Genomic DNA, 24,035 nt, shown 5'->3' with positions numbered 1-24,035 from the left:
GATATATACTGTATATTCATCTACTGTATATAACGAGTCCTGACACACTCATCTACTGTATATAGTGAGTCCTGATCTAATGTATGTATTGAGTCCTGATATACTCATATACTATATATAGCAAGTCCTGATATACTCATATACTGTATATAGTGAGTCCTGATATACTCATATACTTTATTTAGTGAGTCTTGATAGTCTCATCTACTGTATAGTCTTGATATACTCATCTAATGTATAAAATAAGTCCTGATATACTCATATCATCATCATATTCATCACATTTAGCAAGTCCTGATGGTCTCATCTACTGTATATCATGAGTCTTGATATACTCATCAACTGTATATAGTGAGTCATGACAAACTCATCTACTATATAGTGAGTCATGACAAACTCATCTACTGTACAGTATACAGTGAGTCCTGATTTGCTCATATACTGTATGTAGTGAGTCCTGATATACTCATATGCTGTATATCGTGAATCCTGATATGTAATGTATACAGTGAGTCCTGATATACTCATAAACCATATATAGTAAGTCATGATATATACTGTAAATAGTGAATCCTGATATAATCATATACTGTATATGGTGAGTCCTAATATACTCATAAACCATATATAGTAAGTCATGATAGTCTCGGATATATCAATGGAGAAGTCAGAACTGCTTTGCAATCCAGCCAAAAATCCTCATCTGCCATAGCATAATGAGCCTACAGACCATGGTATAATTGTCGTTTGTTCTATGGATTAATCCTAACAAAATGCACAGACCCTGATCTACCAGCACATTATGCTATGGTAGATCTGGCTTTGTGCAGTTTGCAGTTGGAATTGACGTATAAGTGAGTATGTATGGAAGTACCATTTTTTGGCACAGTGCATCTGTCTTTGCCTTGATGTCAAAATATACATAAAAGTCGCCAAAAAAGATACAAAGTAACAAGAAATCTTTCAATTTATTTTCAAGAGAAATTTGAAATTTATTTTAAATTTTTATTTGAAGATACTTTTAAGTACACCAGAGATATATTAATATAAAGTAGTAGAAAATTTTCAAAAACATTAAGTACTATCAAGATTTCTTGGATCTAAATCTTACAAATCACATTTGATGTTCTGTTATGAAGTACTTCGGTACAATTTATATACATACAGTACCGTGTACAACCTTATGAACGAAGAACCAGGGTCTCTCATCAATAATGTACAATTCTCCTACAGGATCTCCAAAACATACCTTAATTGACTTTCTCTTGCCATTGTGTTCTTTGAAACACAATTTATCAGATGCAGTCAGAGATCTTATCAAGTCCACGTGATTTAAATTTAACACAATGAACGGCAAGATCAAACACATCATTCAGACACATAAAACAAGTTTGTTGAGAAAGAAAGACTAATTGCAAGATACCATTCATAAAAAGGCAAAGGTTACCATATATACTCGCATATAAGTCGAGTCCAAGTTTAAACTGCACAGACCCAGGTCTGCCATCGCATAATGGACTGGCAGATGCAAAGTATGTATTACTATTAGAAGTCAGCAGTAGAACAAACAACGTAATGATATTTACTCTTTGCATATTAATAATGAATATATTTCATCGAGTCACTGAAACTACACAGCTTTTCACCCTTGAGATGAAATATATGTTACTCACTTAGAACAAGAATTTTTTTCTTTAAATTTTTATATTCTAACATGTTGGCTTATGCATGACAGATTTCAGCAGTCGATGTCTTATGGTAACAATGTCATCTGCTTAATGTTATGTCTCCATGTCTTGTATATCTGCACAGAAAATATGCCCAGTACATAATTCATATTTGTCTAATATTAAGACAAGAAAGCACAGAAAATATGTACAGTACATAATTCATATTTGTCAGTCCAATATTAAAACAAGAAAACACAGAAAATATGTCCAGTACATAATTCATATTTGTCTGTCCAATATCACTGGACAACAAATTTTTACAAAAGTCATGTTACTGAAATAAAATTAGTCAATTCTTATCAATTTTTATGTGCTGAACACGAATATGACAGTCAAATTGCAAAATTGGCTCTAGTTTTTTTGTAATCTGCAAGAAATTAATGTTTACATAACGAAATGCATTCCAATAGTAAAAGGTCAACTGTAATAGCCTACCTATAAAAAATCAAGTCATTGACTACATCTTAGATTTCTTCGCCTGTCTCTTGTACAGCTGTTCGGGAGCATCTCTGAGGAGTGTCCAGCAGTAGTCAGCCAGCATTGTAGTGGACCATTTTCCCTGGTATCTTTGTTCCATTGTTGCGATATCTTGATGAAAACGTTCGCCGTGTTCATCACTAACAATACCACAGTTGCTAGGAAAGAAATCCAAATGGGAATGAAGGAAGTGAATCTTTAGAGACATATTGCAGCCAAGTTTCTTATACTTCATCAACATGTCTTCTACTAGTTCCTTATAGTTTTCTGCCCTAACATTTCCGAGGAAGTTTGTAGAAACTAGGCGAAAAGCATTCCATGCTTGTTTCGCGTCACCTTCCAGCAAGTTGTTGAACCGGTCATCTTTGAAAAGCTCTCGAATCTGAGGACCCACAAAAACTCCCTCTTTAATCTTTGCTTCGCTGAGTCGAGGGAATTTTTCATGCAGGTATCGGAATGCTGGCAAAGTCTGGTCAATGGCTTTCACGAAGTTCTTCATCAAACCTAGTTTGATGTGAAGGGGTGGTAGCAAGATTTTCTGAGCCTCAACCAGAGCTGGGTGTTGGATATTCTTCTCTCCAATGGCTACATTCTGCCTGTGAGTCCATTCCTTCCTCATGTAGTGCATTTCCCTTGCTCGGCTATCCCACTCGCATAAGAAACACATGTATTTTGTATATCCTTGCTGCAGTCCCATTAAAAGGGCAACTACCTTCAAATCACCACAGAGGTGCCAGCTGTACTTGTTATACTCAATGGAATTCAGTAGCTGCCTTAAGTTATCGTATGTCTCTTTCATGTGGACAGCATACGCTACTGGAATAGATGGAAGAATGTTTCCATTGTGCAAAAGCACAGCCTTGAGACTCAGTTTCGAAGAGTCCACAAATAGTCTCCATTCTTGTGGGTCATGAGTGATTTTTAAAGCATTCATGAGGCCCTCAATATCGGAACAGAATATCAGATTACTTTCCTTTCTGAAGAAAGGCTCCAATTGCTGGTGGCGCTTTCGATATGCAGTAATTGTGACATCTTCTTCTAGAAGATTCCATTGTTGGAGTCTTGATCCTAGCAATTCTGCCTTGTTCTTTGATAAGTCCAAATCACGAATCAGGTCATTTAGTTCTTCCTGTGTTATTCTGTGTGGGGTTGATGATGCACCACAGTGAAAATCTGGATCACTGCATGCTGATGGACCAGGAGAAGAACAGGTCGACTCACCTTTGTCTTCGTCAGATGAATCAAGAGAATATTCTGCTGGAGGTTCTGGAATAGGAAGTCCCTCACCATGTGGAACTGGTCTCAATGCAGACGGAATGTTTGGGTAGACTATTCTCGACTTCTTTCGCTTCGTTATTCCGCCGGAAAGAGGAGGAACCAAGCAGAAGTAACAGTCATTTAGGTGGTTGCTTGGCTCTCTCCACACCATTGGGACTGCAAACGGCATTGATGACCTTTTGCAATTCAACCACTGTGAAAGCTGTGTTGTACATGTAGCACAGCATATATGCGGAGCCCAAGGCTTGTCTTGGTCACCAACCTTGCATCCGAAGTAAAGATGATATGCCTTCTTCACTTGAGAATTGATACTTTTCTTCTGGTTGGCAAATGTCACTTCCCCACAAATATAGCAAAAATTGTCCGTGGTATTAACACACTTTCGAGGCATTACTGTTCTTTATTGTACGTAAATGGATAAAATAATAAGTTTTATGTAACAGTAGCTTGAACTGTCTCGCACAACGTCTAAAATATTTTAAATGCTGAACCTATCTGATTGGGCTTTATATAGTACACTGCTTACGTCAGCTTCAGCAGCCGCCTGGCATTAGTATAATAGGCCTACACATGTATAGTACACTGCTGACGTCAACTTACTTCAGCAGCCGCATGGCATTAGTATTGCATTGCATCAGAAAATGATGCAATCAACTGTGGATGATGTGAGCATGATGGTATTATGCAATGTTACATCATTATTCCGGATGTTGCTGCAGTCCTACTGGAGAAATTTACACAGTGAAACATAGAAAATGAGGTATATGAATATCTTCAAAACGAGAGCCAATACAAATTTTTCACGGTTATATTCGTGTTCGGCACACCAAAATACTACAGATTAGGGCCTTTTCAAGTCAGTAATGATTTCACTGTTGACCAGTGTATTAAGACACGCACAGAAAATATGCCCAGTACATAAGTCATATTTGTCTGTCCAATATTAACACAAGAAAGCACAACCTTGCAAACAACTTTGAAAAATGAATATTACGTCTATATGTGGGATTCAAACATGGTTCATCCACATGATGGGTTAATATGCTATTACACCTAAAAATTCACAACATGGACAATGAAATTCTTTGTTCATAATGTTATCCATGTCTGCTACAGCAGAAAGTGGAATGAAAGAACATCATTGATAATTCACTCTCATAATTTATTAAATTTACTGGAAAATGCAGTAATTCCTGGAGCAGCATAAAATCAATTGAATTTACATCTGATGAAAGAGTTTTGAATGAAACAAACAAGGATAACATTTCCTGTTGTTTATTTGCTGAAAACAAAATATTTTGGGTTTCCTCATATGGACAACATTCTTTTGCAAACCAGGGCCCAGAAACATGGAATGAATTGCCCACTAAACTTAGACACAAAGACAGTGCTCTTAATACTCACTTATTTCGAATGCAAGAACATACTTAAAGCCCTAATAATGTTCCCTACCTTAAATATTTTCAGCATGTTTTTTATGCTGTTTTTTTTTAAAATTTCATGGTGGTTTTTTTTGCAATAATATTATGTTTTTTATGTCATACTGTGCTGTCTAATGTTGTAAAGCACTTAGAGCTTCTAAAGATTAGGCACTATACAAAGTCCTCATTATTAGTATTATTATTATTATTATTATTGTTCATTTTATTATGTTCAGGAAATAAAACCATGCCTCAAAAGGGAAATTAAATGAATCAAGGGTCAAAGTTCATCTGAAGTCCACCTGAAATTTATATTGCACTTTAGACACAATTAATCCTTGATGAATAATTCATAGTTTATTATGATTAATATGTTAGTTTTATTATGATACATTTGATGAAAACAGATACCCTGCCATAATGAGAATTTTATGACTGTAAATCTCAGTCCAAAGTGGCAACACAGCTGAAAAATTTACCATATATACCCACTAATAAGTTGAGTCAAACTGCAAACAACAAAGATCATGATCTGCTTCAGAATAATGCACCTGAAGATCAGGGTCTAAGCCATCTGTTCTACTGATTACTCCAATCATCTGTATAGACCCAGATATGTTAGTGCGTTATGTGCTGGCAGATCTGGGTCTATGCAGTTTGCAGTTCGCCTAGTCTTCTAAGCAAGTATATATGTGTGTGTGTCATTTTGGATTTTTAAGGTAGCTTTAAAAAATTTTTAGTCGTATCACTACGATGTGTGCTGTGTGGCAGTTTAATGTGATACCTAAGCACTGGGGTATCATATCGCAGACATGTAGTATGATGTCCCAAAAGTCACATTATCCTGACACCAAGTCGACCAGTCCTAACACTAACCTCTTAATGCTGAGTGCCAAGTGAGGCAGCTGTTAGTACCATTTTTGTAAGTCTTTGGTATGACTCGGCCAGGGATCAAACCCATAACCTCCCACATCCATGGCAGACGCTCTAACCACTAGACCACCGGAGCAGTCCAAGTATATACGATACGAGTCTCCCATGAATATGCCAAATGAGTGAAGACGAGTCTATTGTGAATAAGCCAAACGAACGAAGACGCATTTCCTGTGAATAAGCCAAACAAGTGAAGATGATTAGTCTCATGTGAACAAGCAAGAGGAGTTTCCTGTGAAATTAAAGTCAAAGGAGTGAAGACAATGTGTCCCTTGTGAATATGCCATAGGAGTGAAGACAATGTGTCCCTTGTGAATATGCCAAATGAGTGAAGACAATGTGTCTCTTGTGAATATGCCAAATGAGTGAAGACAATATGTCTCTTGTGAATATGCCAAATGAGTGAAGACAGTGTATCCTGCGAATAAGCCAAATGATTCAAGTTAGTTAAGTATAGTAGCTTCTTAAGTATAGAGAAGCATTATATACTCTGCTCTCCTTATAACGTGATAAATGATCATGTATGCTATCTGTTTTCTAATTTCAAAGATGAGTAGAATTACTTTTTTTTAAGAATAAAATGAACCATCAGATCCATATCTGTGCTGTTTGTAGCTGACCACATATTAATATTATACAGACATATACATGTATTGTCTTCAAAATGGCAAATTTCTCTTCAGGCCACGAACAAGTATATAATGTGAGACCCAAGAAACAGGATCATACATGATAAAAAATAAGTGCATACTGAAGTCATATCCCCAATCTGATACTATATTAAAATTGAATCAAGAAGAAAAAATACTTAAAGAATGAGATTAAACTAGGGTGGTCCAACTACAGCCCTTTGGTCCAAATGTAGCCTGTGTGTCATTTTTTTGTGGTCCAACTACAGCCCCTTGGTCCAAATGTAGCCTGTGTGTCATTTTTTTGTGGTCCAACTACAGCCCCTTGGTCCAAATGTAGCCTGTGTGTCATTTTTTCTGTGGTCCAACTACAGCCCCTTGGTCTAAATGTAGCCTGTGTTATTTTTCTGTGGTCCAACTACAGCCCCTTGGTCTAAATGTAGCCTGTGTGTCATTTTTCTGTGGTCCAACTACAGCCCCTTGGTCCAAATGTAGCCTGTGTGTCATTTTTCTGAGGCCTGTACTCATACAAGAAGTCAGTTCTATAATTAAAGTATAATTACTAAATATTTATCATGTATGGCCCATGAACTTTAAATTTTTGGCTAATGGTGTTGAAGATGTTTGATCACCCTGATCTGGGGAGTCTACCATTGCAGTCAGATGTATCACCACATTCAAGGATGCCATGGCAGGCTCAACAAAATCATTTTGCAAAAATTCAAAGTTATGAAAAGCAAAGAGTACTGGCAACAGAAGAAAATCGAAGAGTAATGTAAAACATTATTTTGTACAATACTACATAATATGAAAGTAAAGACCTGATACTTCATCAATAGTATCATTTATGCGTGGGATGGTTTATTTCATGCACACACACAAATATCCTTTAATATTGTGCTTTTGATATAAAACAACTGTTCTACTGATTTAATGGTTTCTCTACTGAACAAAATATTGATTACGTTCACTATTCTAAGAACCACCAGATGTTGTTTTAATGCATTTTATGATAAAATAAAACGAATAAACTACAGAAAAATAATATCTAAATTGAATTTGTGCCATTTAGTTACTGGTTGTCTAGGTTACCGGTAATTACTTCTGTGCAGAAAACATCATTATTGAAGAAAACAATTTTTTTTAAATACAACAATGATTCCCCTGGCAATAATGTGTTATGGAAGAATATTTGGTTAAAAAACAAAGGCAAAGTTTAAAATGAAAAAGGGACCATATCTTGCTAACCCCTTTTTAGCTATAAGCTCACAAACAACAGCAACTATAACAACAACAATAATATATTAAAAATGCGGGTAACTCAATTTAAATACAAATGTATCTGGTCTTCCTTGATGCCCTCAACAAAATAAATATTTATCTATGTATGTACATTAAATTGCAGAAAGAAAAACAAAACAACAGTATCATGTTGAACACATCATAGATCTACCCATAACTGTTGGTGGTCCAAACTGCACGTGTACAAAGGTGAAGCAAATGACAACAGTACATAGTAAAACAAATTAGTCAAAGTACATGGTTCAAATATGTCAGATATATTTCCTGAAAACGTTTTACAGATTTTGCCATTTTTATATGTGCAGGCAATAGGTTCCATATCCTGTTACGGAATTTTTCAACATACATCAAAAATGTTCAGTATTTAATTTTGGAAGTTTCAAGTGATTTTGTGAGATTGATGTTAAAGTATAGGGCCCATGACATGTGGTGAGAAGTTCTTCACTTACTCAAACAAATTAAAATTAAAACATGAATAATTAACAAGTATATGCATGTGTTTGTGCATTTGTGTGTGTGATTTGGATTTTTTACATAGCTTTTAACAGTTTTTCAGTCATATCGTTACTTGTCTGCAGTATGGTAGTTTATAGTGACATCTAGAACTGGAACAGACATATATCATCATTTTCCACCCAGTCACATTATCCTGACATCTGGAGGCTGACCAGTCCTAACAATAACCTCTTAATGCTGAGCCCAAGCAAGGCACCTGCAAGGCATAATTAACAAGTAACGCTTTATGAAAGTTACTTTATTCTATCTCTCATTTTAAGCCATTCAATTCATGGAATAAAGCTCCAGATGAGATGTCAATATAATGAAGTATGATTACCTACCTTATGTACAGTAATGTTAGTCAAGTCTTACTGCAAATTTGTCCTAAATACCACTCCAGTGGCCTAGTGGTTAGAGTGTCTACCTCAGATGTGGGAGGTCGTGAAGTTCAATTTCCTGCCAAGTCATACCAAAGACTTACAAAAATGGTACTAACAGCCGCCTCGCTTGGCACTCAGCTGATTATGAGGTTAGTGTTAGGACTGGTCGGCCTCAGACCTAGGTGTCAGGATAAAGTGACTGGGTGGGACATTGTGCTACATGTCTGTGGCATGATGCCCCAGTGCTAAACATCACTATAAACTGCCACACTGTAGACATCGAGGTGATATAACCGAAATTGTTTTAAAAGCTACATTAAAAATCCAAATCACACACACACAGCAAACAACACAGACCCAGATGTGCTGGTGCATCATGTGATAGCAGATCAGGCTCGATGTTGTTTGTTCTACTGATTAGTCCTTATAAACTTGACAGACCCAGATCTTCTGGTGTATTATACATTGGCATATCTGGAATAATGTTGTTGTTGTGGGGTTTAACGCCATTTTTCAGCACAAGATAGGCTATACATGGCAGCCAGTATTAATGGTGGATGAAGAACCCAGGAAAACCCTGGAAAGAACCACCGACCCACGAGAAGCTAGCAACAAGCTTTCTCACATACCCACACTGGCTGAATCCGAAACTCAAACCGACGCAGACAGAGGTGAGATGGCAGTGATCCATCATGGAGAGCACTTTAGACCACTCGGCCACTTGAGGCCCCTTCTGGAATAATGCATGTTGCAGTTGCATCCAACAGAAATATGTTGTTGTTGTTGTTAGGATTAATGCCATTTTTCAGCACACAATAGGCTATATATGGCGGCCAGTATTAACGGTGGAGGAAAAACCCAGGAAAACCCCTGAAAGAACCAGTGACCCACGAAAGAACCACTGACCCACGAGAAGCTACTGGCAAGTTTTCTCACATATCCACATTGGCTGAATCCGAGACTCGAACCCATGCAGACAGAGGTGAGATGGCAATGATCTGTAACAGAGAGCGCTTTAAACGACTTGGCCACTCGGGGCCCCCAGAAATATGTTAAAGTAAGTTCAACTCGAGTCCAGAGAACAAAACGGTCAAGAGATCTTGTGGAGTCTTTCCACAGCTGTCATAACACCATTGTATTTTATGTTTTATTTTTATCTTCACTGAATATGTATCTTCCATTGCTTTAATTCAGTGTGCATGTAAATCTGTCATGTAATGAATCTGTTGCAATTTTTCAAGACTGCTATGTCAGCAGCCTGAATAATAAGCAGTAGTTTCCACATCAGATATTTTCTCCCTCACCTCCAGCCATTCTGTCTCCTTGCCTTCTAGAGCACCACCCCTAGGGGAATGATCAAAACTGTAGTACTATCAAGCACATCCAGAAATCATACCAATTTTACCCTTCAGCAAACAAGAGATAAACACATCTCAACTTGATTCCTGTGAGAACCTGTTACTGACACACCAAAATGCATATAGATAAAAATTTGAACTTTCATTCTAGGTAACCCAGATAGAAATTTGTTTTGCAGAACATAGAGGCTCCAAAAGGATTTAATCGCTAACTAATGCTACTGTTCTCCCTTATTATAATGCCTTTAACTATAAAGTTATTCTGATATAAAGCTGTAGTGCTATGGCCCCCAGTGACCAAAATGAAACCACTGTATTTAAATGGGTCAATCAAATGTATTTTAATATGGGAGGAAAGAAAAAAACCATGAAGCTAAGTTTTATATATTTATTTCCTTTCTGAAACACTTATGGAAAAAATTACATGTATAAATACCATTAAGTGAACAAATATATTTAATTTTTTTTTAAATTATGACTACATGTATAACTGTCACTAGACTGCAGTTTAACATGGACCTCAGCTTAATACATTATAACAAGAGCTGTATGAGGAATGTGTTAAAAATAATTAACAGATCACTAATATGAAATTGTTTTAGGCAGGCTCAGCAAGATTTATCAATATCTGAAGTACATAAAGTGTAATTAAGCCTTGCTTCTGATGGTATTAACATTCAATTAACTCCAAATACATTTTTTTTTAAATTGCTCCAGAAATGTGTACTTTTTATATGATCCATCTATCTCTTTTAGGAGAGCCTTTCTTTGGTTTGATTAGGAGATGAACATCCATGGTTTTATTGCCCAGATCAAGTAAATACTGGTAATAAAATATGAAATTAATGAATGGATCAATGGAGATCTGAGCAGAGATACAGAATAGAACACAAACCCTCCATATGTAAAACACAACAATTTTAATCAATTACATATGCAAAATGAAACCAAACATAACTTTTAAGTGATACACTTTCTCTTAGAAATAAAATTACCAACCTATTAAGAAATGCAATTAGCCATACTGTTATACCTATAAAACAAATTTCATCATGAAACCAAGTGAATGACCAAACTTATTTGCTCAGCATCCCTGCATAATCTGGTCCATCCGAATTCAATGTTGGTGACAGGTCAGAGTCACTGTATTCCTTTTCCTCTTCTGTCTCTCCAACCTCTTTGGGTCATCAACCATAATTTGGTTGTCTGCTTTCATTTCCCACTGTGTGGTGCAAATGTGGAGTTATTTTCATCTTAAAATAAATAAAACGTCCGGTAACCTATATATTTGTAAGGTTTTTTCCTGGGATTAAATAATATTCCCACTCTTGTTACATCAGATATTGTCCTATCATAACACAACAGAACCAAGATTAATATGGGTCAGTTCACAGCATGACAGCTGATACACACAACCCTATTACCATAAATTAATGCCTTCCCCATGCCTGGCTAGTCACATTAATAAATGGAACCATAACATAACTACACATCTTAATAAACTATAATACACCCTACTGTAGGCTATAAATCACTAACTGGACTAGGTCAGTCAGCAGGCGTACATTTTTGGGTTGAAAAAAATTCACAATTTAATTACATAAATTACTAACTTGTAATTAATTGGCAATACATTTCCGGACATAGTAAAGTCAATTCCTAGCCAACATGATTCATATTATCTAAGACAGATAAATTCACCTATTCTCACGCTTCATATCAAAAGTAATGCATGAAATTCCTAGAATACATGCTTGAAATTCGAACAAATTCAAGCAAGGAAGTACTGCATGAAATCCTCAGAATACACGAGTCATATAACTTTCAAGACAAATGAATGCAAACAATTAATGTCTGAACTCAAGGAAAACTTATGTACGCGTTTAAAATGAATAAATGCAACAAATAATGACTAACATATATCAATTACTAAAACTGTGATGACTGAGACAAAACCTTGCATTTTTCTGATGCAACCAATCCTCTTTGTGGCTTAAAGGTGAGTGTCCCTCAACCTCCAGACACATCCCTTGGACAATTTAAAATGAGAAATACTAGTTATTTCCCGGAGTCAATTTCTTGGCTTCCCACAGAAATTCAGACTGACTATTCTCACAAGGGAAATTACTTAAAACAATGAATTTCATCTGGGACCCTCCGCCTCCAATACAGCTTAGCCAATCAGGATTCAATTTATAAACCACCAAAAATTAACCCACACCTAAACTGCCATTCACATAACATCAAATTTTCTGAGTAAGTGTGTGATTTGGATCTTTAACATAGCTTTCAGAAACTAAGTCATATCGCAATGAAATCTACATTATAGCAGTTTATAGTGATGTCTGGCACTAAGGGATCATGCCACAGTGACATGTCCCACCCAGGCACATTATCCTGACTCCAGGCTGACCAGTCCTAACATTGACCTCTTAATGCTGAGTGCCAAGGGAGGCAGCTGCAAGGACCATTTTTATAAATTTTAGGTATGACTCGGCTCGGGGTTCAAACCTGCAGCCTCCTGCATCCAAGGTGGAAACTCTAACAACTTAGAGCTACCTTACTTCAAACGCTATCTGCATGAAATAAATATGAGTACGATTTATTTTCTCATACAAAACATTAAAACATACACTTCTGCCTACCTCCTGCCCCAGCTGTGCAGTTTTTGCAGCTGTTAATGCTTTTTTGTAAGTGTATGTGCTTGTGTTTTACCCATATTGTGTCCAAAATTGTGCAAAAAAGCAAACTAAATCATATTGCAATTATGGTTTTAATATCTGCTTAGGTGCTGTGCCAAATCCAAATGCAAAAAGTCTAATGAATTTCTTAATCTTATTGGTATGTATTGATTAAGGATTATAAGGTATTATGCTTACTGAAGGAGTGCCCTCAGTAGTCATTTCAGGATATTTTTACCATATACAACTTCATAAAAGTCAAATGCAAACAGAATAGACCCTGATCTGCCACTGCAAAAATGTACCTGCAGATCAAGATCTACATTGTTCTACTTATTACTCTTAACAAACTGCACAGACCAAGATCATTTGGCACATTATATGATGGCAAGTTTGGGGCTGGTTCTGACTCAAATACAAGACATGTATATATGAAGCAGTAGCATTTTATGGTACATCCTCACAGCAGTGGCTATGTGGTCTCACCTTAAGGTAAAATATGAAAATTTAAAACTGAAGTATACAATCATTCAGGAAGAATACCCTTTCTTGCAAATAATTATAAACAAAAAGCATAATAAATATACAAGCAGTACCTTAGACATAGCTTCAATATGTCATTCAGAAAGGTATCCTGTACTTCAACGTAGGTGATAATCTATGATTTCTCTAAGTTAAAAAGGCTACATGTTCTTTCTTTAACAAAGTTTCTCTAATAGCTACTTCAAGTTCAACAATATGGTCTATTGTGCTTCTCTGGGGTCTGAATCCACCCTGACTTGCTGACAGTAGTTTGATGCATTCGAGATAAAAGAGTAATCTAGCATTTATTATCCATTCCATGGTTTTTGGAAGTACAGTTTGATAAAGATATGGGATGATAGCTGAAAGGGTCAACTTCATGTCCTTCCCAGTTACTTGCATCACTCATGCTTATTGCCAAGTTTCCTGTTCTGAATTTTGCTGATATGTTTAGCAGCATACTAACAGCTGTATCTGACGTTTTAAAAGTTGATAATGGCCATCAGGTGGATCTGCTGAAATGTCATATGCTTCATCTTTAGAATCTTTTAAAAAGTTAAATTTAGGTTTATTGTCATCTTCAGCATCAGCAGATCTGAAATGTACAGCAATGTTTCTTTACAGGATTTTGCCCTAGCATCAGTATTTAGACAGATTTTCGTGTGACGACTTTTTCAAGACTGACTCAGCAAGTTAGAGTATTTTAAGTTTCTGGTATGGATTTGACCATTTCATCAGATTTCTTCAAATGTTAATGCCACTTTGTCAGCACATAAAAGAACATAGATGTATATGGTATCAAATATATTTTGACAGAGAAAAAACTCGGGAAGCACCACTGACCCAAGGGAAGCTTAGGGTGGCAAGCTTCTCTCATACCCACATTGGTTGAGCCAAGATTTTGACCTGTAATGCAGACAGAGGTGAGATGTGAATGTTCAATAAAGGTGAGCACCTAATAGACCACATGGCCACAAAGGGCACAATCTTTAAATGTTGGATAAGTTGCTTTTCTTTCAGACGGTGATTTATTTTGTACCGTTTCATATGATTTAATAGAGACTTCAACCAAGAGATATGGAGCTCCATGTTTTTGCCTTGATATCTGTAATGGTATAACAAGCTTTAGCTCAGTATATGCGGTATTTGTTCAGATTTTCTGTTGTTGTTTTGGCACTGACATACTTAAAGAACCTTTTTACATCTTCTGATGGCATCTTTGCATGCTTCATCAAACCATGGTTTGTTGACACATTTAGCAATCACATTATCATCAAAGTTTTTTGCATTTTATCCCCAGCGACATCCTGGAGTATCTTTGAAAATAACAGTTAAGGAGTAAAGGATTGACGACAATGACAAAACAATAAGCTGCTAGATTTCAATTGTAGAGGGACTGAAACATTTCCAATCTGCCTTGTTCAATTTCCATCTCTGCCCGATCCCTTAATGTTTAGGAATATTACTTCTTAAGTATATTGGAAAGTGGTAACTATAGCATACATCATCACCAACTTTCCAAAAATAGCCAGGTAAAAAAGATGGAGATGGATGAGCCCAATCCTGCTGCAGGATGCATATATGTATACAATTTATCGATAGAAGGCAAAGATTGTGTTTTGAAACAAAATCTTTTTTTTTTCTACCCTGTTTCATTGACATCTTTACAGCCTCAAAGTGTATGGTGGCCATTAAAGTTGACAAGTAAAACAAATGCTGTTGGTAGTTGTTAAAGATATCAGGCTAAATCAAACTGATTGATCGATTGGAGTGCTTAGAGGGAGAGGTACTTAGCCAAGTGAAAGAATTCTGAGTATAGACACACAATGACCATAGCATGTACTGAGATTAATTTGTCTGTGTGGAATTCTGTTACTAATGGTTATGGATACTCTTCCAGGAGCCTGAACTATCAGGACATTCAGTTTTAAAATTAATACTATCATTTTCTTTTAAAATGTGTCTCTGGATTGCAGACAGCAATTGGATCATGTTATTTAGGTATAGGACCAATTTCATCAATATTTCCTTTTAAAACTTTTTCATTTCCAATGTATTATGGTGTCAGACATTTTAATAAAATTGATGTATTAGTACTGAATTTCTGCAAGCTTTCCCTGGTGTAATATCAGGGGACTCTCCAGTGTCCATACTTGCTATACCCTTGATAGTAGAGCTGGTAATCGTATGTGTCAAATTTATTATATGTACACTGGGGAAAGCTGCTCTTGTTTAAGTTGGATATTTGTGGCTTTTTAAATTATTAGATTTCTTAATTGCTAAATTGTTACACTGATTAGTTGAGTCATTTACTTCACTGTTGGTTTTGGTGACTGCTAACAAGTTTTGATGGCATCAAGTCTAATTTATCCTGACCATCTGGTCATACAATGTCTGTCTGAATATAGACAGTATATGTGGCAGGTTTCTCCTCTGCTTTCGCTGTACTGGCATATGATTGGCCAGCTGTATTAAGTGGAGTTATAGAAATCTACAAATTTCCTAAACTAAGGGAAGCTGATGCCTCTGGAGTATGTGAAATGTTCTGCTTGACAATTCACATGAGATCTTCTGTGAGATGAACCTTCTGCCTCATCTATGACAGACTGATTTTTTTACTTGCAGCCATCTTTGTAGTTGACATAATTCTGATAGCTGAAACATTGCAAAAGATTAGGAATGAAAGGGTCAAAAGGACTGTTAAAGAACCCACCTTAGATTGATACAGGCAAAGTGGCATAGTCAAAAATCAGGATGCAAATCTTTGTGGAAATCAACTTGCTCTTAAGGCAAATGTCGACTGATTTCACTTGTGAGAATGTTTGAGCAGCTCAGTCTCACAGAAGCCATCCAAATCTCTACATCAAACAACACCTCATGATTATTTAAGAGATTTGTGTGAAACTACCAAAATGGGTTTCTGCCCTATCCTTTTAGGGTATCTACACAAACCTCTTTGAACAAAGCAGATTCTCAGAGTGAGCTTTATAGCTAAACTGTGCAAGTAGCTGGCCCAAACTAGAATTTTTTCTGCACTTCTTAGCTTTCTAGTGAAGCTTTTAAGTACTTCAGCTGTTACAAAAGGTAACTTGGAAGGTTGGTTTAATGCCTATTCTCATCACTGGAATCAGTGACGATGAATACTTGCCAATTTTGCTGACTCTACCAAGTTTCCTCATCTGAGTTGCTGGCTTCCTCATACTTCTGAGACCAGATCTCATACTACAGGTTTAAGCCTTGGTTTGATTTCCCAAAATGGAAGATGATTATTTTGTCACCTGTAGTCCTTGCCTGCCACAGAGCCTAAATCAGTGAAACTGAATTTCTTTTGTGAAGACTGTGAAGCTTTGTGTGACTTGCCAATTCATCATACCTGGTCTTTCTGACTACATGTCTAGCTGGTGTTGAGGACAGTGTTACTGTTGCATCAGAAAGGCAACCATGTGCATCTCCTCTATGCAGCTACCAGGATCCACTCCTCCAGTGATGCCAAAAGCAACCCATGACTAACAGGTTGCCTCTGTTTGGTCACCTCTTACAACATGGGTAGCCATTCATTCAGTTTTATTCTGGGCCATCCAGTTTTCTTCTTCCACCTTCTTAACATGGTCATTTCAGCAAAGGAGTGTCTAGTATTCCCTGAGTTCCATCAGTGACCACCCTAGCAGTGAGGACTCATCTGGACCAATATCCCCAAATAGACTAAATGATTCACATAGTGCATCAACAATGAAAATTACTGAAGGGGAGAAAATGCAAGCATAAGTTATAAAAACCTATCTTTAACTTGTACGAAAGCGATCCCAATATTTTCCTCTCTAGTGTCTTATCGTTTGATGTATCATCCTATGAAACTGCTGACTATTAGTGCTGATAACCTACTCTTTTGCAGTGCTTCACTTGCTGATATTTGTTTTCTTTCTTAAAATAGCATACATATACTTGGAGAGTATGCTACAGATAGCACTGTAATAACAATAACTTACATGTACACTGATAAAAAAATATCCTCAAACACAAACTAATTTTAAGCCATTGTTTCAATCCACAGATGAAAATCCAACAAGTTCCTATTTAATCCACAGTTACTTGCGACAAGAAATCCTCATCTGCCATAAATATGAATAAACAAAGATACTTAATTAGCAACCTGACGAAACAAACTCTTGCAAATCAATGAAAGTAACCTTTTTATTGATCAATAAGTGAGCGATTTGGTACAGAAACTATTACTCATTTAAGCATCATGAGAGGTCAAGATGCATCAATCTTAAAAGAAAACTTTACCAGGCCACCCCCACCCCAAATAAAAGTTGGTTTAGAATGTCAATGTATCTTCAATTTAAATGAGGAAATCTTCTCACATGCGGAAAAGGAAAATACCGGACTTTTCAGCCAAGGCTTAGAATAATGTTTTAGAATAAATGCATTAGTATTCTGCAAAGAATAAAAAAAAAGGAAAAGAAGCAATACTAATGAGCAGTTTGCATATACAACTGCCACTTGTAAGTAAAGATTCATTTATTTTCTATCCATCCATTTTTCTATCAATTCAACTTAGAATCACCTAACAAGTCCAAATATGATTGATATTCTACAATACTGAAAAATCTAAATCATATGTATTGGTTTTCATTTGTATTACATTACAACCTGGAGAAAGTGTATCTAAATATTTCCACAAACTAGGAAACATATTACACAGAAATCCACCAAAATCTATGATTCTACATAACTTCAATATCAGTGGATGTCATGCACAAATAATTCTGCACATTTTGACATAAATTTTTCTACAAAGAATCTGGAGATTCTCAAACAATTCAAACTTCCAAATTCACTTAACCATTGCATTTTCATATTTATACTTACTCCAACTTAACATAAAAAATTACAACAATTGAAACATTTTTTGTACATGTATATCATCAATACATGCTTTGTGCTTTTAGCTAGAGAATTCTGCTATTATATGCACCCATGTCATATACCTGGTCAAAAAGGAACAATATTCTTTGATATTTTACAAGAATATGACAAACAGATGCAATATATCTTGAAAATTATATCAAGACCAATTTGTCTGCATTAGTTGCATGTGAAGCAATAAATAAATAAATAAATAAATAATTATAGCTAAAAATATTAAAAAATACAATAATAAACTAAATTCAAGCATAAACTTACCAAAATATATTCATTTTCTAAAATATTATCTAGTTAATTTTTATATATTTATCAGACATTACGTTTTATACATAACAAAACCATAGCTGATAAGCTGATCAGGTCTTATAACAGAAGGCAATGCATAATTCTTGGGTATTCAAGCATAAACTTACAAAAATATATTCATTTTCTAAATATTATCTAGTTATTTTTTATATATTTATCAGACATTATGTGTTATACATAACAAAACCATAGCTGATAAGCTGATGAGGTCTTATAACAGAAGCCAATGCATAATTCTTGGGTATTCGAGTGGCACTAGTTATATGTGATTTTGATAGCTTCCTAAATCATTTGTGATAAAAGTATCTTAATAAATGCAAAATCTTTTCCTCTGTAGTAGTATTTTTATAAATGAATTTCATGCCCAGTTGTCATCAGAACAATAGATATTAAAGGCATCATCCATAAGTGTTATGTATGGGATGATTGGTTTCATTTTTGACAGCCATTTTGGTTCAGTCTGGACTTTTACTGTCATTTTGGTTTAGTCTGGATACCTAATAGTTGCATCAACGTTTTGGTAAACATGGAAACAATGACAGATTAACTAGTCTAGCTTCTTTTTGAATGTGGATGGGGATATTTTTTTAATATAATCGCATCACTGTGCTACAGTGGCATAGAAACCATCCAAACAACCCCTGCAACTGTGCAGTTCCCAGGCCCAGTAGGGGGCCAACAATTTTAATCAAATTTTTTCATGGGAAGGATGAGAGGGGCGCCAGAATTTCTTCCAATGCTACTATATTAGTGTCCATTAAAGCATGTAACATATACCCAATCTAATCATTTTAAACTGTAATGGATGCACTCAAACTGTTTATATGCTCAAGCAGGTCAACTTTCTCAGTATTTCAGAAGAGATTATGTACAACAGGTGCCCCTTAATGTAGGAGATTGTGCATGACCTGACACCCAACCACCTGCCCTATGAATGCACATTAAAGTGTCTTGTGATTTCACATAGTACAAGATTGGGACAAAACTGGATGTGTGCGCATCACAGCATTTCATTTAATTGTCTGGACTCCAGAGCAGAACATAACTTCCCACTACCTACTTTCAAACTTGGAAGAAATCAGAATGCAATCAACAATTATGTATCTTGCCTCCCAAGACAGCTTGCCTCCCAAGACTTTTTATAGCTCCCAGAAATCACTGTAAGCTTTAATAATCATGCATAAAGGAAATTCAGGCAAACGTGATGATGACAAAAAATTCATGGGTCTGTTTCCAACCCAAGTTTTTTATGCAATCTTTTATCAGTATATTGTTTGAACTTAACTTTAAATCCGCACCATAACCACATGCATGCATACATACATACATACATACATACATACATTCATGCATGCATGCATACATACATGCATAACATACTTATATACATTACATACACACACACATACATACATACATACATACATACAAATGCATGCAAGTATACACACACGCACGCACGCACACATGCACACACACACGCACACTCACATACATACATACAGACATACACAGATAGAGAACAGGGTATAAAAGACATAAAACAATTAAAAAAAAGAACATTATTTACTACAATATCACATTTTTAAAGCACAAGTACTATAATGAGTTTATTAAAACCAGGCAATTATTTATTTTTTTTAATGATTGTTATTATAATCTGTTTCGCCAGTTATTATTTCCCCCTCAACCAACCCCCAACCCCAACTCAAGCCTGATTATACTAGGTGAGAATCCAAGCTTCCTAGTAGTTTTGGAGTGAAAGCAAGTATTAGAAGCATAGTTCATGCACCATTAATTACCTTGATTATCCACTACAGCTGTCACTACATGAAAAGCATACAATCCACTCACCTAATTCCTACACTCATTTACATATACAATAAACAGTTAACTTGTTGAGGGTAGCCTATCACAATAAGCAAACTATAGTAATTAATGTGGAAAGTGTATTAATGAATAAACATTTATTGCACCTTTCCAACTTGCAAGTCTACACTGGTCAGAATGGGCCTTCCAAGTAGCTAAACACAAGTACTGAACCATGTTTGTAAAGCTTAAAACATAGTTCACAGTGATATCCTTTGGTTTTAAACATGTAGTAGTAAAGATGTATCCAGTTATCAAGTTTCATGATTATAAAAAAAAACAGCATCCAATTAATGAACTCGAAACAAAACCTTTTAATAAAGTTCACACAGCATGATACATAATAGGTCACTCAGACTCTTTTAGAAACAAGGGTACAGAGTAATTATCAATATGTATCCACTCACCAAGTTTCATAATTCTAGGATTGTTGCAAAAACTTAATCAAAGCTAGTAAATGATAAAATATAAGTCGTGATGCACTTCTTCTGTTCTTAGGGTTATTGCAGTCATATTTTCTCAAGGCAGTCATATTTGCAAAGCCTTGATGTATTCTCAATACATCAAGGCTTTCTTGCCAAAGCCATTTCAAATGCAAACTGCGTGTCCTTTTACTGCAAATATGACAAATCAATATTGATAGAAACTGCACACTGTCAGAAACCCATATGTGTATTGATCCCATTACAACTCAGTTTTAAATAAAGTTTTAACAGAATGTATCACATGTGGGTTTCTGAGGATGGAAGTTGATGAGAAAAAAGTATAGCCACAAACTCAAGCATACTCCAGAATAATATTCATCAATTATACAAACACCTGTGTTAGAAAAGAACATTTGTACACCAATTAAGAGTATATTATGCAACAAACAGAACTAAAGATTTTGCACCAGACTTTCATTAATGTACATAAATTATGCATAAACATATTTAAGATAAAACACCATTACCGGCTAAAAGGCATCATTTTCAACAAATAGCACTATGTACCAGGATACTTTGTGTCAAATCTGGTCCATTATGTTAAGTGGGTTTTTTATGCATTGGGTTTTTCTTTACAAGAAGTCAATTAAGGCTTTTTCTATTTTTTTAGTAATGGTGGCCATATTTGATGGTAAATCAGCATCATTAATTTCAACAAATATAAAAATTAAAGTACAACAACTAAATTATATACCAAAAATCAGTGACATAAATCTAAAAGACTTTTAGCAACTAAATTATATGGCAAATTGGCATCAGTGACAAAAACCTGAGATACTTTTAGCAACTAAATTATATGGCAAATCGGCATCAGTGACAAAAACCTGAAATACTTTTAGCAACTAAATTATATGGCAAATTGGCATCTATGGCAAAAGTCTGAAAGACTTTTATATTACAAGGCTTTTTGTCAGATTTGATCGAATTATGTTTAGCATTTTTTTAGAAAATGTTGTAAACAGAAACTGACCAAACAGGCAATGTATCTCATGATGGAACTTGATAGTTTTATTTGACCTTGTAGCCAGGTGAGACAAGAAGAAAAGCTTGTTAGCAGTACTTGGGATTTCAAATTAGGAAAAAAAGTGAGATTAATTGTAAAGATGTAGGTAATTATACAAACACAATGGTCTCATTAAAAATGTGCTTTAATGAAACAGCAAATGCAAAACAAAATGAAAAAAGCACTGAATTTCTGATAAACTACAGCCATCAATTAAAATATAATAGAAACTACAATAAATGTAAAAAAGTCACAGAGCATTTGTCTGTAAATTTTATTTATTTTCTTATATTCAGATAATGACTGTAGTCATAGAATAACCAGTGATAATGGCATCACATCATTGGTGGATGCCTTGACAGGAACAGCATCATGGCTTGTAAGCTGTACAAATATTGTCAGTACAAACGAGCGTGTGTGCGTGTGTGTGTGTGTGTGTGTGTGTGTGTGTGTGTGTGTGATATTTGGATTTTAACGTAGCTTCAACAATTTTTCATTCAATACCGTGTGACAATTTTAAGTGATGTTAAGCACTGGGGCATGATCAGACATGTAGCATCATGTTCCACCCAACCACATTCTCCTGACACCAGGCCAACATGTCCTAACACTAACTTCCTAACACTGAGCACCAAGCAAGACAGCTGCTGATATCATTTCTATAATTCTATGGTATGAATCGGCTGGGGTTTGAACCCTCGACCTACCGCATCTGAGGAAGACACTCTAACCACTTAGGCCAATGGGACGGTCTTAGTACAAAAGAATCTGGTTCCTGATAATGACATAAAAAATTTCTGACCAAGAGAATTTTAGCAGTAGATTCAAAATAACCCATTTGCAAAGCCATTCATGAAATGAATTCACATGTTTTATTTTATCATTTACTGTTAAGCATTTGATCCCTCAGGTTTCTTCACAATTCGTTCATCATTTCATTTGTATTAATTCTGCATTTCATTTTATTTGCATGCAATTCTGCATTTTGTTTGCATTTATTCTACATTCCATTTCTATTATTTCAACATTTCATTTCTATTCCATCTGCATTTTGTTTCATTCCTTCTAATGTGTTCCATTTCTATTCATTCTACATTCCTTTTCCATTTATTCTGAGTTCGGTTTCTATTCATTCTACATTCCTTTTCCATTTATTCTGAGTTCGGTTTATGTTCATTCTACATTCCATTTCTATTCATCCTACATTATATTTATATTCATTCTGTATTCTGATTGCATTCATTTTGCATCCTGCTTGCATCACATTTTCATTTCACAGGTGCTTATTGACTGTTTCTATACCATTATGGACATACACAGAACATGCTGTCAATTGATGTATAAGGGTTATTGGCTGTTTCAGTACCATTATGGACATGGACACGTCATTTTGTCAACTATTACAGATCATTAGAGCTGGATTAAAAACTGAACAAGAAAATCAGAAGCAATTCACTTTTCTTTACAATTTTCTCTTGTAGATCAAATAATATGTATTGTAAGTTTATATTCATTACCCCCCCCACACACACACACACACACAAACATACTCACCAAAATAATTGGGGCCTGAGAAAACATTGAGATCCACTGCTTTAACCAACTTGTGACAACAAATCTCTCTATGTATATGTACTTGATGCAATCACTTCCTCTCCACATTTGACTCTTGCTACCATATCCAAATAATATTGCCCTCTAAATGTTTCCTTCACGGGCGAAGGAACAAACGGCAAAACATACATTAACTGTAAGTTAAGTTCTGTTTTTAAGTGAAAACTTTTGTAATACATCTTGGCCTACTTCACACCCTTGGTCATAAAAAGAATGTGGGGTTTTTTTAACTTGTCACGTGTGTACAGACCGTGCGTGATATACAGGTAAACGGACTTTAAATTGACAAGTAGTTGAATAATTAATATGAACAATAATATTCAGCCATATGCAGCTGACCTACTCAGAGCTCAATCTGACAACCGGGGAAAACAGTTTATTAAATACACTGAACTGTAAAAGTGCACAGCTGCGGGTATGCCATCTTAGGATTGCAGGAGGAAATATGGTGATGATATTTGTGTGGGTTTCTTTTATTATAATTTTAACTTAGCTTTAACAATTTCGGTCATGTCGCTACGATGTCTACAGTCAGGACCGCCCTAGGGCAAGGCGAACGAGGCAGCCGCCTTGGACCCCGCGATTTCAGGCAATGCAATTTTTTTGCTTGGGGCCCCGCG

The 24,035-nt window shown here is 35.6% G+C and overlaps 1 protein-coding gene across 1 annotated transcript in view; it reads right to left on the bottom strand.

Annotated features, from left to right (window-relative positions):
* LOC149794269 (vitamin D3 receptor-like) overlaps nucleotides 1–24,035 on the bottom strand; it is a 152,436-nt gene that overhangs the window by 83,486 nt on the left and 44,915 nt on the right. The gene's annotated exons all lie outside the window — the stretch shown is intronic.

This window comes from Sinohyriopsis cumingii, chromosome 8, assembly GCF_028554795.1.
Source record: "Sinohyriopsis cumingii isolate HCF-2022 chromosome 8, ASM2855479v2, whole genome shotgun sequence".
NCBI classification, from domain to species: domain Eukaryota; kingdom Metazoa; phylum Mollusca; class Bivalvia; order Unionida; family Unionidae; genus Sinohyriopsis; species Sinohyriopsis cumingii.
This window is presented reverse-complemented; position numbering and strand designations above follow the sequence as displayed.